General features: G+C 39.7%; 1 long non-coding RNA gene across 1 annotated transcript in view; it reads left to right on the forward strand.

The window, feature by feature from the left end:
* LOC120236699 overlaps positions 1-12,741 on the forward strand; it is a 45,277-nt gene extending 32,536 nt beyond the window's left edge. The window contains exon 3 of the long non-coding RNA XR_005529743.1: positions 12,609-12,741. This is a non-coding gene — a long non-coding RNA (uncharacterized LOC120236699). The remainder of the gene's footprint in view (positions 1-12,608) is intronic.
* The last annotated feature ends 2,091 nt before the right edge of the window (positions 12,742-14,832 follow it).

A 14,832-nucleotide genomic window follows, 5' to 3' on the forward strand; every position in this document is an offset into this window, starting at 1 on the left:
ATCATCATATTTGCTATGGAAGGTACCCTTCCTTATGCATTTTCCCCTCTTAGCTACCCCAGCAGCCCCACATAATAGAAAAGACCAAGGACTCTGGTTTTAGACCCAGACACACCACATGGAGCATCAGTTTCAGGTGTCAAGCTTTCTCTACATCAATCTTTTCATTTGTTAAAAAAAAAAAAAAAAAAAGGAAATAAGAGCAAAAAATGATTCTTTTTTTCCTTGGTGGACATATATCTGGTACGTTTTTGTCTAAGAAACCCCATGCCTTCAGTTGAGTGGGTGGGGGTGGTCAGGGTTCTCAGGGTGAAGGAAAGTTTGAGGGAGAGACAGGAGTAGGTAGGCCCGGGGTGTGTTCTCTACCCCAGCAGGGCTGATTTCATGGACATGTGACCAGTGCAGTCCCACAGGGTTCCATGGTCAGCAGGATCTCCCACTTGATTTAAGGTTCTATGACCACCATTCTAAAATTCTTTGTAATTTTATCCCAATTTTGTGATTGGTAAGTGAAATTGGATATGACAATGGAGAAGGACTGAGGACCTCCCCATTGATGCCCAGGCGCTGGTAGGTGGTTCTTAGCTACCGGTTCCTTTGATCCCTGAACCCTCTCTGGCCTCCCAGATCCTCCTCCCTCTACAGGGTTGTGGGCACAGGTGAGGAGAGGGTCTTGCCCATCCCACAGAATCTCAGAGCCAGACCTTGGTGCATTGCACCCATTGGTGCCAGCCTTTTGCCCACTCCTGATCCAGATAACTAGTTTAACTTACCTGTCTTGGCTGGAGTGCTGAGCTTGTAGGAGGGAGAAATGGATGAAGATGCCTGGTTCAGTGCCCTTGACCCCCAACTAGGGTACCGTGTGTGCGTTCAGTGACTGGCAAGAAGGGACACCTGGCAGCTGATGAGTGTCCACATGTTGTACATGTGCACACACTCTACATGATGGGTGAGGCCCCGGCTCTGTGAGCTGCTGTGCTGACTGGTCAGAGCATTTCTCAGCCCACGGGAAGTAACACTACATAGCAAAAAAAAAAGGTCGGGGGGAGTGAGGGAAGAAAAAAGAAAAAAAAGAGGAAAAAAAAAAAAACAGCCCTAAGAGAGAGAGAGATCACAAATGAAAGGAAAAGTCTTTCTATTTTACATTTTTTTGAGCCAAGGACCCCACATTTTGCATTTTGCACTGGGCCCTGCCGTTTATTTAGTCTGTTCTGTGTGCCAAGGTGTGCATTAGGTTGCTGGAGAGATTAGATGCGGTAAAATATGGTAAGCATTTTGCAAAGGGTCTGATATACAGTAAGCTTTCAATAAGTAGAAGGATGAGGAAGTAAATCGGGTGCACTCAAAATATAAGGAGATGAGAAAAGAAATTCTGGAAGGCACAGATAATCCTACCAAAATCACAAGCGAAGAATCCTTCCATTTTGCTTTCCCCCTTCGTTCCCTGTCTACGGGATTGGTGACTATCTCTAGGGCAGGGCTTTCTCCTTTGGTAATAGAGATTTTGTTTTGAAGACTCATTACCAAGTTTTTGACAGCATTACCTGGAAAGTGGTTTGCAATTTAAGAGGCCATTTCTAGAGCGGTGTGAGGAAGGGTGATTGGCTGAACGCTTAATTTGCAGTGTCCGTCTTTTCAGTCAATAGAATAGAATCAATCTTCAGTCTGGGCGGTATCTTGGTACCAGTTAAAAAGTAACCCAGGGGGTGTTAGAGCTGGAAGTTCTTATAGCATCTTTCCCTCAGCCCCTCCGCTCCCAGGTTGATTTGTTCTTGTTCTCTGTGCGTTTGAACTTCAAAACGGAGCATGGCAAGAACGGCATGAACCCGTTAAAGGTTGTAGACTCTCAGCAGGACAAAAAAAAAGTAACCTTAGCCCCTGGGGGAGGAAAATGCCCTGTTTGTTATTGTGTAGTAAGAATATTAGTTTATCTGAAAGGAGTTTCCACAGCTCGTTGAGAAACATTTTTCAGAGAATTAAGTCTCCATTTTCTCTTATCTCATTTTTACCTTTGCCACTAACCCATGAGCAGTAAAACTCCAGAATCTTCTAAGGTGTTATGGCCAATAAAGTAATTCATGGATGTAATATGTTTGGTCTGGGGAAATCTATTTTTATCCATTACACGGTATGTAGAATGCCCTGCACTTTCTTCCAAGTAACTTTGGGAAGATATCTGGCAAAATAATTCAGTATGACTAGCAGTGATTTTTCTGGAGACTGGTATTGTTTTGACATGGAGAGCACTGAAAACATATGGTCTTTCATGTCGTTTGCCTTGTGCTTTCCTTGAAAATGTTTATATTTGCTTGTGGTAAAATGCATTAAGTTTCATAATCCTGAACAACCTTCTGGTCCACAGATTCACTTTCAAGCAGTGCAACTGGGGAAACAGAAGTTTTTACAAAAAGATGAGATTTTTTTATGTAGCTGTGCATTTTAGACAACACAGGTGCCAGATTTTATCTTATTTTTTCTAATGTTCAAACACCAAAGCAACTGCTAGGATAAATTATCTTTATGCCTCCTTCTCAATATCTCTTATTCTGGAAGAATAACGTGAGTTGGGCCAAATTTGTCAATCTGAAAGTGATGGCAAAGTCTGTGCTCATCTAACCTCAGAATGTGGTTTCCACACTGTTCATTGACCCTTGTGATTATGGCGATAAATGTTTCCTGTGCATATGGAGGAATGAGATGGCTTGATTGAAAGGATTTTCTTGACACAGGAAGACTATAGAAAGTATATTTTCTTCATACACGATGATAAATCTGCTAATGCTGTTTCATTTATGTCAAGAATCGGTAATCTATCTTTCTCTGTAGCACTTGCCATATTTAAATCAAGGAAGTAAGAGGTAGTTCTGGCTGTGCTCATTAACAATGGAAGTCGAAGCAAATTTTGAAGACCTGGAAATATACATAATTAGAGAAGAGATTATTTTCAGGTTTTCTGAAATTAAATCTCAGATCACATGCTAGTTGGTCGAGCTTTATATTTTGATTTCTTTTGTTGTATGCATTATAATTTAATGGGCTTTATGTCATCTTTTTTTAAGGCATATGCATATGTACATTTGCTTTCTTGACCTTCGTTTTCAGTTGCTGGCAAGTTTGGCCTAAAATGTTGGTTGGTACCAAATTGAGAGTGGTTTTATCATGCTGGTGATACATTTTATACCAAACCAGAATTCTGAGGCCCATTAAAATGTTGAAAAAAAAGCCCTTAGCATATTTGGCATCGACAGTCTGCAACTTTTCTTTTCAAAGCCCCGTGATGATATTTATATATTAAAATCTCCCAGTTATGTTTTAATTTCTCAGTTTATTAGCATTGTGTCTCTTTTAGAGAGCTTCAGCATACCAAAGGAAAATGTGAAGAGATAACTCCCTGCCCCAAAACTTATGGCAATACCAATTAAAATATCAGGGTAATGATAATGCCCAAATACTCATTTTATAATGAATGTGGTTTTCTAAAGCATATAGTTTTCCGGTACTTGGGGCCAATTTTCAAAGAAAAATTATTAAATCTTTATTTGAGATATTAGTTAAAGGAAAAACAGCTTGACTCGAAGCACTTTGGAATTCATTCAAGACTCAAATTGTTAAAAGTGATTCAATCTGTTCACTGTCTTGGGTTTTTCAGAGATTATCCACCTGTAGTGAATTGAAAAACCAGGAAAGATTGTATTGTTAGTACATTTTCCAGTTGGCCCATTAAGTACTTTATGGAGATTTCTTGTCTGAAAAAGATGGGCATGACATGCGCTTTTGTTCTGTTTTGAGAAAATAATAATGGCAAAAAAAATTCCAATATTTTAAAGATGTACAGATATTCCCATATGGACAGCACATGAATTTTCAAGATTAAGGCACTTTGAAGGGGATTTTGACTTTATGGAAGTTACATAAGCGTTGGGATGGGAGAATCAGGCCAATCCTTATTAGTATGATTAAACCATTCTTATATGGGCTCTAACTAAAATAGAAACAAGTCATCCAGAACCTGATTGAAGTGAGGTAATGAATATAATAAGCTACAGAAGCAAGAGAAGTCAGGGTGCTTCAAAGGGTTTAGTTTGATTAGTATTAAAATTAGAAGCCTCTGATACTAAAGGGACTATTTTGTAGCATCAGTATTTTCAGATGCTCCTCTAAAAATAATGGCAAGTACTGTGTGGCCCAGGCAAAGAGGCTGAGAGTAACTCTGATTATCCAATTTCATTGTGATTATTTTATTCAATGAAGAGCCACTAGAATTTGTGAAAAGTACATACCATAAAGTTTTCAGATATACTATAACTCATAAATTCTTGATATTCTGAATGTATCTGAACATACTGTGATCTATTTGGCATGCATTGTGATCTCTCTAAGGGGTCCTTGCCCATCTCAAGCCAATGAAATGTTTTGTGTTTTCAATACGTTTCTGTTTTAGCGGTCAGAACCAGCAAGTGAAACAGATTTCGGAGTCTGATATTGAATGGTTTCGGTTTGGAGTTTTGTGGACTGGGACCATTTTCGTAGTGAAAGCCACAAAGAACAGAGCTTTGCCCTGTGAATGCATATTCTAAAATTGGTCAAACTTTGACTTAGGTCAAATATTTCAAAATAAATTCTTCAACCTTAAAAATTCTAAAAATTATTCTAAAAATTTTGTTGAGAAATATAGTTTTTTCTTACCGTAAATCACTTTTCAATATATCAAGGTGAACAGGATTCAGTCAGAGAAGAACAATCAACGTATCTTTTGAGGAAAACCATTTCTGATCATTTTGTTTTGTTTAGATCTGTTCCAGCTGAATTCAGATATATGTGAGGAAGCTAGAGACTTGGCCCTGTAACCTGTGCTGCCCTAGCTCTAACAAGGTTTGGTCAAGAACTATAACTGAGCCATTAAATATATAATATTAGATTGGGGTGCCTGGGTGGCTCAGTTGGTTAGGCGTCTGACTCTTGGTTTCAGCTCAGGTCATGGTCTCACAGTTCATGAGTTCGAGCCCCACACTGGGCTCTGCATAGACAGTGAGGATCCTGTTTGGTATTCTCTCTCTCTCTCTCTCTCTCTCTCTCTCTCTCTTTCTCTGTCTCTCCTGCACTCTCTCTCAATAAATAAGTAAACTTAAAAAATATATAATATTAGATTATATATCCTAATTTGAGGGACTTTTGAGTTTTGTTTTGAAGAAACTTCACTACTGCTTCTTGCTTGAATAAGGGAATTTGGCAAACATGGGGGAGTCCAGGTAGTTGTTGGCCTCTGTTGGGGAACTAGTAGGAGGCTAAAGATCTAACTAGACTATGTACAGAGAAGCTAAGAGAGGTCCCTGTGATTCTCTTGGTTAGAAATTCTTCAAAACATATCTTGTTTTTAGGACGTGATCTCTAGGCTACCCTATGAGAAGCCTTGGAAAATTGCCTTCATCTGCTGGCTCCATTTTATTCATTTTGGAACCTAGTACTGAGGGAAATTAACAAAAATCAATGTTTTCTGTGAAGCAGATGAAGCTCTCTTATGAATCCCAAACAAACAATTTAGAGATGTATAAAAAAAAAGAATGGAAGAATAACACAGTGTGTATTGGAGAATCTATTTCTATAGAGTGTCACGAATTGTCAGAGCTGGAAGGTCTCAGAACTAGAGGTCATTTAGTTTAACCCCTTCACCTTCACCATTATTGTATACCCTTGACATATGACATCTCCTGATTTCCTAAATTAACAAGTGAATGTTTGTGCCACTTAGCACATTTTAACCATCTTTCCAACTTTTAATGAAATTTTCTCTCTTGCCAAGTAAACAACTTTTATTCTGACTGGAGTCTAGGTGAAGACTCTTCCTCGATTGCTTTAACTTGCTTCTATATGAAATGTTCATATTAATCCAAGACACTAAGTCACTGCTGAATCGAACATTCCAATCTTCCAGACAACCTGCTCTCATTGGCTTCTTTCCTTCTATTTCCAGCTCTAGGGTTAAAGATCTTGGGGAAGAGAAGTTGGAAATGGTTTGTTTGTTTACTTATTTAGCTTTCAAGAGAGACATGCTGAGATAAAATGCGTCACTTCACTAGGTCTTTTCACTAGGCAGTTTTCTCCTTTGTCTGAGTATTACTGACTTTTGTGAGAGGTTAAAAATATAAAGGTTAAATTACTACTTCAGTAGTCTACTGTATCTGTAACTTAGGGTCAGGTCTTTTGACAAAATCCTTTTAATTTCTGGCAGTACTACACAATCCACCATCGCCCTTCTCTGTCACTGGTCCTGTCTATCGAGGAGGGATGTGACATGGGGCCAGTAGATACTTCTGGAGATAAGTCTACCAGTCATACATACAAGCAGATAAAAATAAAAAAGGAGATGCCACTTGGAAGTTTAAGAGCAGATATGTTGTTTCCCTGAGACTTCTGGTCCCAATCTCTGTACCCAGTGACTGTCAAGCTATGTTGAATCCAGAATCACTGAAAGGTTGGCTTACTTATCTGTCACTGCATTTCTAGTTGTTGTTTTTTTTTTTTTTTTTTTTTTTAGTGTCATTCATGCCACATGTTCTCTTTCTACAGTCTTGTCTTTAGTTTCTTCTTCTGTTCTCATAGCCTCCATTCTCAGCTCAAATACTTAACAATATTTTTAAGTTAATTTACTTATTTTGAGAGAGAGAGATAGAGCCATGTGCAAGCAGGGGAGGGACAGAGAGAGAGGGAGAGAGAATCCCAGGCAGGTGCCATGCTCAGGGTGAAGCCTGATGCAGGTCTAGATCTCACAACTGTGGGATCATAGCTTGAGCCCAAACCAAGAGCTGGTCACCCAACTGACTGAGTCACCCAGGTGCTCCCAACAACTTTTCTTCTTACTAAGCAGCCATTGTACATTACACATTTTCTTGTTAAGCTTCTCAATGAAAGTTGGATCTCATGTTATAGATGAGGGGTCTGAGCGCTATCTATTTCCAAAGCCCATGCTTTTAACTGATATGCTCTACTGACTTTTAGAAAAGGCTCCCCACCTCTTGATGAAATTTTGTACTAGAATGTTCAGCAGGCAACACAACCTCACCATGACCCAGAGCAAGTGATAGTTTCCCCTGGGAAAAATGGCAGCTACTCTAGACTTACCTGCATTTAACTTAATTCACCTCTATTTCTGTCATTGGAACTACCATTGTACTGTGGTCTCAGATCTTACTGTCATTTATTTTCTTTCTTGCTTGCTTTCTTGCTCTTTTGCTTTCTTGCTTTCTTTCAGTGAGTGTGCATGTGTGCATGAGACTAGGAGGGGGAGGGGCAAAGGGAGAGGAAGAGAATCTTAAGTAGCTTCCATGCTCAGCATGAAGCCCAGTCTGGGGCTGATCCCACAACCCTGGGATCATGTGAGCTGAAATCAAGAGTTGGATGCTCAACCAACTGAACTAACCAGGGGTCGCTAAGTGTCATTCGAATTGCTTGCTCCTTCTTTATCTTTTCCTCCAATTCAGTAAGTTGCTTGCTCCTATCTTTGCAGTATCTCTGACGTGTGTCTTTCTTCCCACTCATACCACCAAACTCCAACCCTCTTTACTCTTACTTGAGTGAGGAATTGGCCTCGCTTTGTTTTTTTCCCACCTTGATTTTCCCTCTGCAATTAATTTTATTTTCCTTTTCCAGATTAAGCTTCTTACGGCACAGGCCATTCAGCTACTTAAATTCTCCAAATATTTTAAAGTTTTGCCATTGGCTACCAAATGAAGAACAAATTCTTCCAGCAGATGTTCAATGTATCCCTTTATGTTGGAGGTGAAAACAACTCAAATACATATGGGCATCAGACATACATGAAGCAAGGTTTAAGAAAAACATGTCTTTACTACAAACGACAATGAGAAGGCAGCCTAGTCATAATAATAAATGGTAACTGACGTTTACAGAGGCAATAAGAAGTGATAGATACTGTGGCCATCAACAGACTGTAGACCCTGTTCAGAGGTCTGCGTCTCATCTCCACTAATTACTGATATGTGGAAATACAGGCCCACCACTGCTGCCATAACTTTAGATATTTTCGAGAGAAGCCAAACATTTAGAAATTTATGTGTAACCTCCCATTATTTAAATATTGGTAGCTTATTCAAACAAAACCCTTTCCCACTCTCTTCAGTTAAAAAAAACCCTAAATATTGACCAGGTCAAATAAGTCATCAGGTAGCTAAATTCAGCTCATGGTCTGTAAGTGTGTTCCTCCTGTATGTAGTATAATTTTTCTCCTGTATTAAGACTTTATGTTCCATGTTCTACCTTTTTCCTACCGAGACCTCCATGGTCTCACCTCTTAGCCTTTGTTCTTGTAGTTCTTATTCCTATGAACATCTTCTTGTCATCCAGTCTACTGAAATCTTACCTATCCTGGCAGTCCACCTCAAATTTTATGGTCCCTCAAACCTCCTCCTCATCCTCTTGGCCAGCCTCCTTACTTTCTCTCAAACTGTGAGTCCTCTCTTCTGTGGCCCATTCCTTAACTTTCCCGTACACATTAGCTGTTTACGCTTATATACTCCTATTTGACCAGAAGATTCATGAGGTCTGATTGACTCTGAAATCCCACAGTCTTTGTCGATAGTTTCTAAATATAGCTGAAGCTCAATCTGATTTGAATTTGCAAAGAGATGGAAGAAAGAGTGTCTGTATTTGGATATTTTCATTTCATTCAGAACTTAACAGTCCATCTACTTCTACAACAAAAGAAGGTGGGGCTATCCAACCCTCTTCTTTCTCTCATGGCCAGATACCACATCTGCAATGTCTGCAAAAACTCATGTTTGTGGCTCAGAATGTGACTTGGAATCTACTTACTGCAAGGAGGAAAAGCATTGCTGTACGCGGAGATCGTCTGGGAGATGGAAAGTTGATCCTAGCCAGGAAGATGCTCTTATTCCTTTCTCAGTAAAAAGGCAATGGGTTTGCTCATTCTTGTTCTCACCTAGAACTTTTATTTCCCCTTTCAGACACCATTTAGTAGCACTCACTCTTCAGAATTAGTGTTCTGAACCTGAACTTTCTCTGCTATTCCACTTCGAGTTCTGGACTGCTTTTACTGATCAGGTAACAGGCAATCAGGCAGGCTGCCACATAGTAAATAAATGACCACAGAGTACACTGGGAACTTAGTCATGCATATTTAAAAGCACTCAGCCTGCGCACAGTTTTTACTGATGAATGATAAATGTTTGGCATAGCTTACCACCATATTGCAATTTAAAAAAAAAGCCTACCATATTGGACCCTTACCTCTCAGGTCTAGAGAAGCTTGTGTAGGAAGCAGTAGTCCTTTACAATGCTGATGCTTAGGACTACCATAATTCTTGTACCATAGACTAAACAGGTTGGGAGTTTTAGTCTACTTTAAGAAACTTTACTCAAACCTGGACACCCCTCAACTATATTCTAGTGAGCAGAGTTGTAGTTGTGCTTATATCTAGCATAATAAGCATCAAGAAACTATTAAAAATATGAGTTGTTATGATTATCACTGAAAAATTCAAGGACATCTAGAAGAAAAATGCCCATTTCCCAGTCACCTACCACATAATCATTAATTTGATTTCTTGTTTCCTTCTAGTGTTTCTCCAAATCTGCAAGCACCTTTTACCTAGTGTTAAGCATACTTAGTAAGTTTTGCTGAATCAGTATTTCCTCACCTAACAAAAATGATCCTGGTATATTCCAATAGATTATTGCATCTATTAATGAACATGATCTAGAAATATAATAGGAGCAAAATGTGTGTATTCTTAGGTATTTGGCTTTCTGAGAGATTAAGAAAAATAGCATAAAACCACAAATGAACAATAATTTTGCCAGCCACACACACAGGCTCTCACTTCAATTGTTTATTTTTAGCTGATGCTAGAAGCACAATCCTGAGATGAGTTTGCAAAATAGAGATTCATATAGGAACTAAAGAAGACAGAAACTGGCCAGTATTCATCTTCAAATGAGTTTAACTTGTATTTATGAAAAATTTGCTCTAAAAGGAATTGACATGGTCGCCTTATTAGCCAGGTCTGAATCACCTGTGATTCAGGAGGTTTCTAGAGGGAACCCTGGGAGTTCTCTAAAGGGGAGAGTCTGATAGGGCCATCCTCCCAGCTTGGTAACTTTCAGTATATTGCACAGTATTGCCACTTTGTGCATTCAATTAAGAAGGTTTATGGATTGTATTCTTTTTCATTTTTAAAATTTTTAAAAATTACCTCCAAGTTAGTTAGCATATAGTGCAACAATGATTTCAGGAGTAGATTCCTTAAGGGCCCTTACCCAGTTAGCCCATCCCCCTCCCACAACCCCTCCAGTAACCCTCTGTTTGTTCTCCATATTTAAGAGTCTCTTATGTTTTGTCCCCCTCACTGTTTTTATATTCTTTTTGCTTCCCTTCCTTATGTTCATCTGTTTTGTATCTTAAAGTCCTCATATGAGTGAAGTCATATGATATTTGTCTTTCTCTAATTTTGCTTAGCATAATACCCTCTAGTTCCATCCATGTAGTTACAAATGGCAAGATTCCATTCTTTTTGATTGCCTAGTAATACTGCTGTGTGTGTGTGTGTGTGTGTGTGTGTGTGTGTGTGTGTGTGTACATTCATCCATCGATTGACATTTGGGCTCTTTCTATACTTTGGCTATTGTCGATAGTGCTACTATAAACACTGGTGGGTATGTTCCCCTTCAAAATAGCATACCTTTATCCCTTGGATAAATACCTAGTGGTGCAATTGCTGGGTCATTGGGTAGTTCTATTTTTAATTTTTTGAGGAACTTCCATTCTGTTTTCCACAGTGGCTGCACCGGTTTGCATTCCCACCAGCAGTGCAAAAGAGATCCTCCTTCTCCGCATCCTCGCCAACACCTGTTGTTGCCTGTGTTATTAATGTTAGCTGTTCTGACTGGTGTGCGGTGGTATCTCACTGTGGTTTTGATTTGTATTTCCCTGATGATGAGTGACGTTGAGCACCTTTTCATGTGTTGGTTGGCATCTGGATGTCTTCTTTGGAGAAGTGTCTCTTCGTGTTTTTTGCCCATTTCTTCACTGGACTATTTGTTTTTTGGGTGTTGACTTTGATAAGTTCTTTATGGATTTTGGATACTAACCCTTTTTCTGATATGTCGTTTGCAAATATCTTCTCCCATTCCTTCTGTTACCTTTTAGTTTTGTTGATTGTTTCCTTCACTGTGCAGAAGCTTTTCATTTTGATGAGGTCCCAATAGTTCATTTTTGCTTTTGTTTCCTTTCCTTTGCCTCTGGAGACGTGTTGAGTAAGAAGTTTCTGCGGCAAAAGTCAAAGAGGCTTTTGCCTGCTGTCTCTTTGAGGACTTTTATGGCTTCCTGTTCTATGTTTAGGTCTTTCATCCATTTTAAGTTTAATCTTGTGTATAATGTAAGAAAGTGGTCCAGGTTGATTTTTCTGCATGTTGCTGTCCAGTTTTCCAGGTACCTCTTGCTGAAGAGAATGTCTTTATTCCATTGGATATTCTTTCCTGCTTTGTCAAAAATTAGTTGAGTCGTTTGTGGGTCCAATTATGGGTTCTCTATCCTGTTCCATTGATCTGAGTGTCTATTGCAGGATATAAAAGCAATGCACAGAAATCAGTTGCATTTGTATATACCAATAATGAAGCAACAAAAAGAGAAATCAAGGAATCCATCCCATTTACAATTGCACCAAAACCCATAAAATAGCTAGGAATAAACATAACCAAAGAGATGAAGAATCTATACACTGAAAACTATAGAAAGCTTATGAAAGAAATTGGGGAAGACCCTCCAAAATGGAAAAATATTCCATGCTCCTGGATAGAAAGAAAAACTATTGTTAAAATGTCAATACTACCCAAAGCAATCTACATATTCAGTGCAATCCCTATCAAAATAACACCAACATTCTTCACAGAGCGGGAACAAACAATCCTAAACTATGTATGGAACCATAAAAGACCCCCAAATAGCCAAAGCAATCTTGAAAAAGGAAACCAAAGCTGGAGGCATCACAATCCTAGACTTCAGACTGTATTACAAATCTGTAATCATCAAGACAGTATGGTACTGTCACAAAAACAGACATTCAGATCAATGGATTGTATTTTTAATTAAAAAAAAAAATCAACCTTGACCAAATGGACAAGTGGCTTAAAAAACAGTTCAGGCAAGAAGCAGAGGGTTGAAGATAATATTGATATTATAGGCAAAGCACATTTTAATGTAAAAATGTCTTTGTATAATTCATGGAGGATAGGGAGAAATAAGTATCAGGATTTATTATGATATATTATTAAACAGTGCTTTTCATTCCCAATAATTCCTTTCTACACTGTTTTTAAAGTGAACAGCAGTGTAAAGTGGGGGGAGCAGAATGTCTGTGTTGTGGCCAGGAGCGATGAGGCTGGGCGTGGCAGTCCTGGTGGCCCGGAGCCCCTATGGATGGGATGACCCTAGCAGCTGCACTAGGGTCTCAGATACTGACTGGAGAAGCCACGTCAGGGAGCACCCAGTGGAGGCATCCTGGGTGGAGACCAGCTGGAGGTAAAATGGATCCTCACCACTGCTAACCCTTCTCTCCTGCTTTGGTCCTTTCTAGTTCTCCTCACCTCCAGCCCCAGTGAATCGAGAACAAAGAGAAGAAGTAAGAGAAACTTCAGCCACCTTGTGCAATTGGGGGGCTTAAAAGAGAAGTTGCAGTCATTTACAGAGAAATAAAGCATTTTTTTTAACATATCTGAGTTTGTAGTCTGAAAATGATACCAAGTCCATTATGTAGAGATCATTTCCGGTTGGCTCTTGTTTATCTTCCTGTTTCTAGACTGGTGATTCCCAAACTTGTCTACACATTAGTATCCCTTGGAGGAACTTAAAAACCTGCCAATGCCTGTGTTCCAACCTCAGAGCTTATTAGTTAAGTTGATTTGGAGTGTGACGCTGGCTTTTGCAATTTTATTTTATTTTATTTTTAAAACTCGTTTTATTGTGTTTTATTAAAATTTATTTTTAAAGGAGAGGGATAGATAGAGACAGAAAGAGCGCATGAGTGGGGGAGGAAAAGAGAGAGAGAGGGAGACACAGAACCTGAAGCAGGCTATGAGCTGTCAGCACAGAGCCTGACAAGGGGCTCTAACTCACAAACCGTGAGATCATGACCTGAGCTGAAATCAGAGGCTCCAATGACAGAGCCATTCAGACGCTCCTGGATTTTGCAATTTTAAAAAAGATCCTAGGAGATAGGGCACCTGGGAGGCTCGGTTACTTGAACCTCCAACTTCAGCTCAGGCCCTGATTTCAAGGTTTGTGAGTTCAAGCTCCACATGGGGCTCTCTGCTCTCAGCTGCTGTCAGCCTGGAGCCGACTTCAGATCCTCCGACCTCCTTTCTCTGCCCCTCCCCCACTAGCCCACACAGTCTCTCTCTCTCTCTCTCTTTCTCTCTCTCTCAAATGAATAAATAAATAATCAATCCTAGGTGATCCTAATGTGCAGACATGATTTACTCTTACACAAGAATATTTGATTTTATACTGTTTGTGAATTTTTTTTTTTTTTTTTGAGAGGGAGAGACCAAGCGGGGGACGGGCCGGGGGGGGGGGTGAAGAGAGAGAGAGAGAGAGAATCTTATGTGGGGCTCAATGTCATGTCCGTGAGATCATGATCTGAGCCAAATTCAAGAGTCCGACGCTTAACCGACTGAGGCACGCAGGCGCCCTGTGTTTCTAGATTGGTAAAGTTCAGACTGCTGCAAGCGTTGTAGCCCCGGGTGCTTCTGTCACAGCGCGCGCCTCTCCACTGTCTGCACCTCCCCCTGGGCTGCAGCCCCCAGGATGGTATGCTGCATGAAGTGNGGGGGGGGGGGGGGGGGGGGGGGGGGTCTTGCTGGTTTTGCTCAGCAGCGCTCTCTGTCATCCATCATAGCACGTGGCATGTGGAAGATAAAGAATAAATATTTATTGCACGAATGAAGGAATGCCATACAAGGCTTTTCCCCCTTCTTGCTCATTATATCCCACTCCCAACTCCTCTGGAACTAGAACGCTCCCCGGCTAAGAACAGATGACTCGCGAAGCGAGGCTACGGGAGCAACCGTGTGAGGAAACAGATGCACATGTGCTCCTCAGCTGAACTCTTTGACATCACCAATTTGGAGATTTTGATCAAATGCCAAGTCTGTTGTCATAGTCTCAAAGTTCTGAGAGGAGAAAAGTGCTGCCTTTTCGTTTCTGGAATTAGTCAAGATTTTTCTATGCAGAGTGAATAATTAGATATTTATGAATGGTTTTTGTTAGGTTGGCACAAATTCGGGGTTTTATGTTCTTATGTTCAGTATATTGATCTGCTAAAATAGTTTATTGACATTTATGACACTTGGAAATTATGTATTCTTTGTTCTGTTGCCAGGAGTTCAGTTGATCATAGTAATGAATATTAATTTCAAACTTTAAATGACCAAGTACAAAACAAGATGTCTAAAGCTGCGCTTTTCTATATTATCGTATTCTGAATATAAGGAGTAATAATTAGAAGATTAATGAATTTCAAAAGTTCTTTCTCCTTGAGTCTTTATAAAAACCATTTTGTGTCATACATTTTTCTCTCCTACAGATGGGTTTATGGAGGGCACTTTACGCAATGAGCCCTAGATGTTCTACGTACATGACAAATCACTAAATTTTATACCAGAAACTAATGTTATACTGTACATTAACTAACTGGAATTTAAACTAAAACATAGGGAGGAAAAAAAGAAAATACAAACCTGTATCTTAAATGGTTATCTATTTATTTTGAGAGAGAGAGAGCCAGGGAGGGGCGGAGAGAG

The sequence above is a fragment of the Hyaena hyaena genome, unplaced genomic scaffold (assembly GCF_003009895.1).
Source record: "Hyaena hyaena isolate Hyena2069 unplaced genomic scaffold, ASM300989v1 scaffold_159, whole genome shotgun sequence".
NCBI lineage: Eukaryota > Metazoa > Chordata > Mammalia > Carnivora > Hyaenidae > Hyaena > Hyaena hyaena.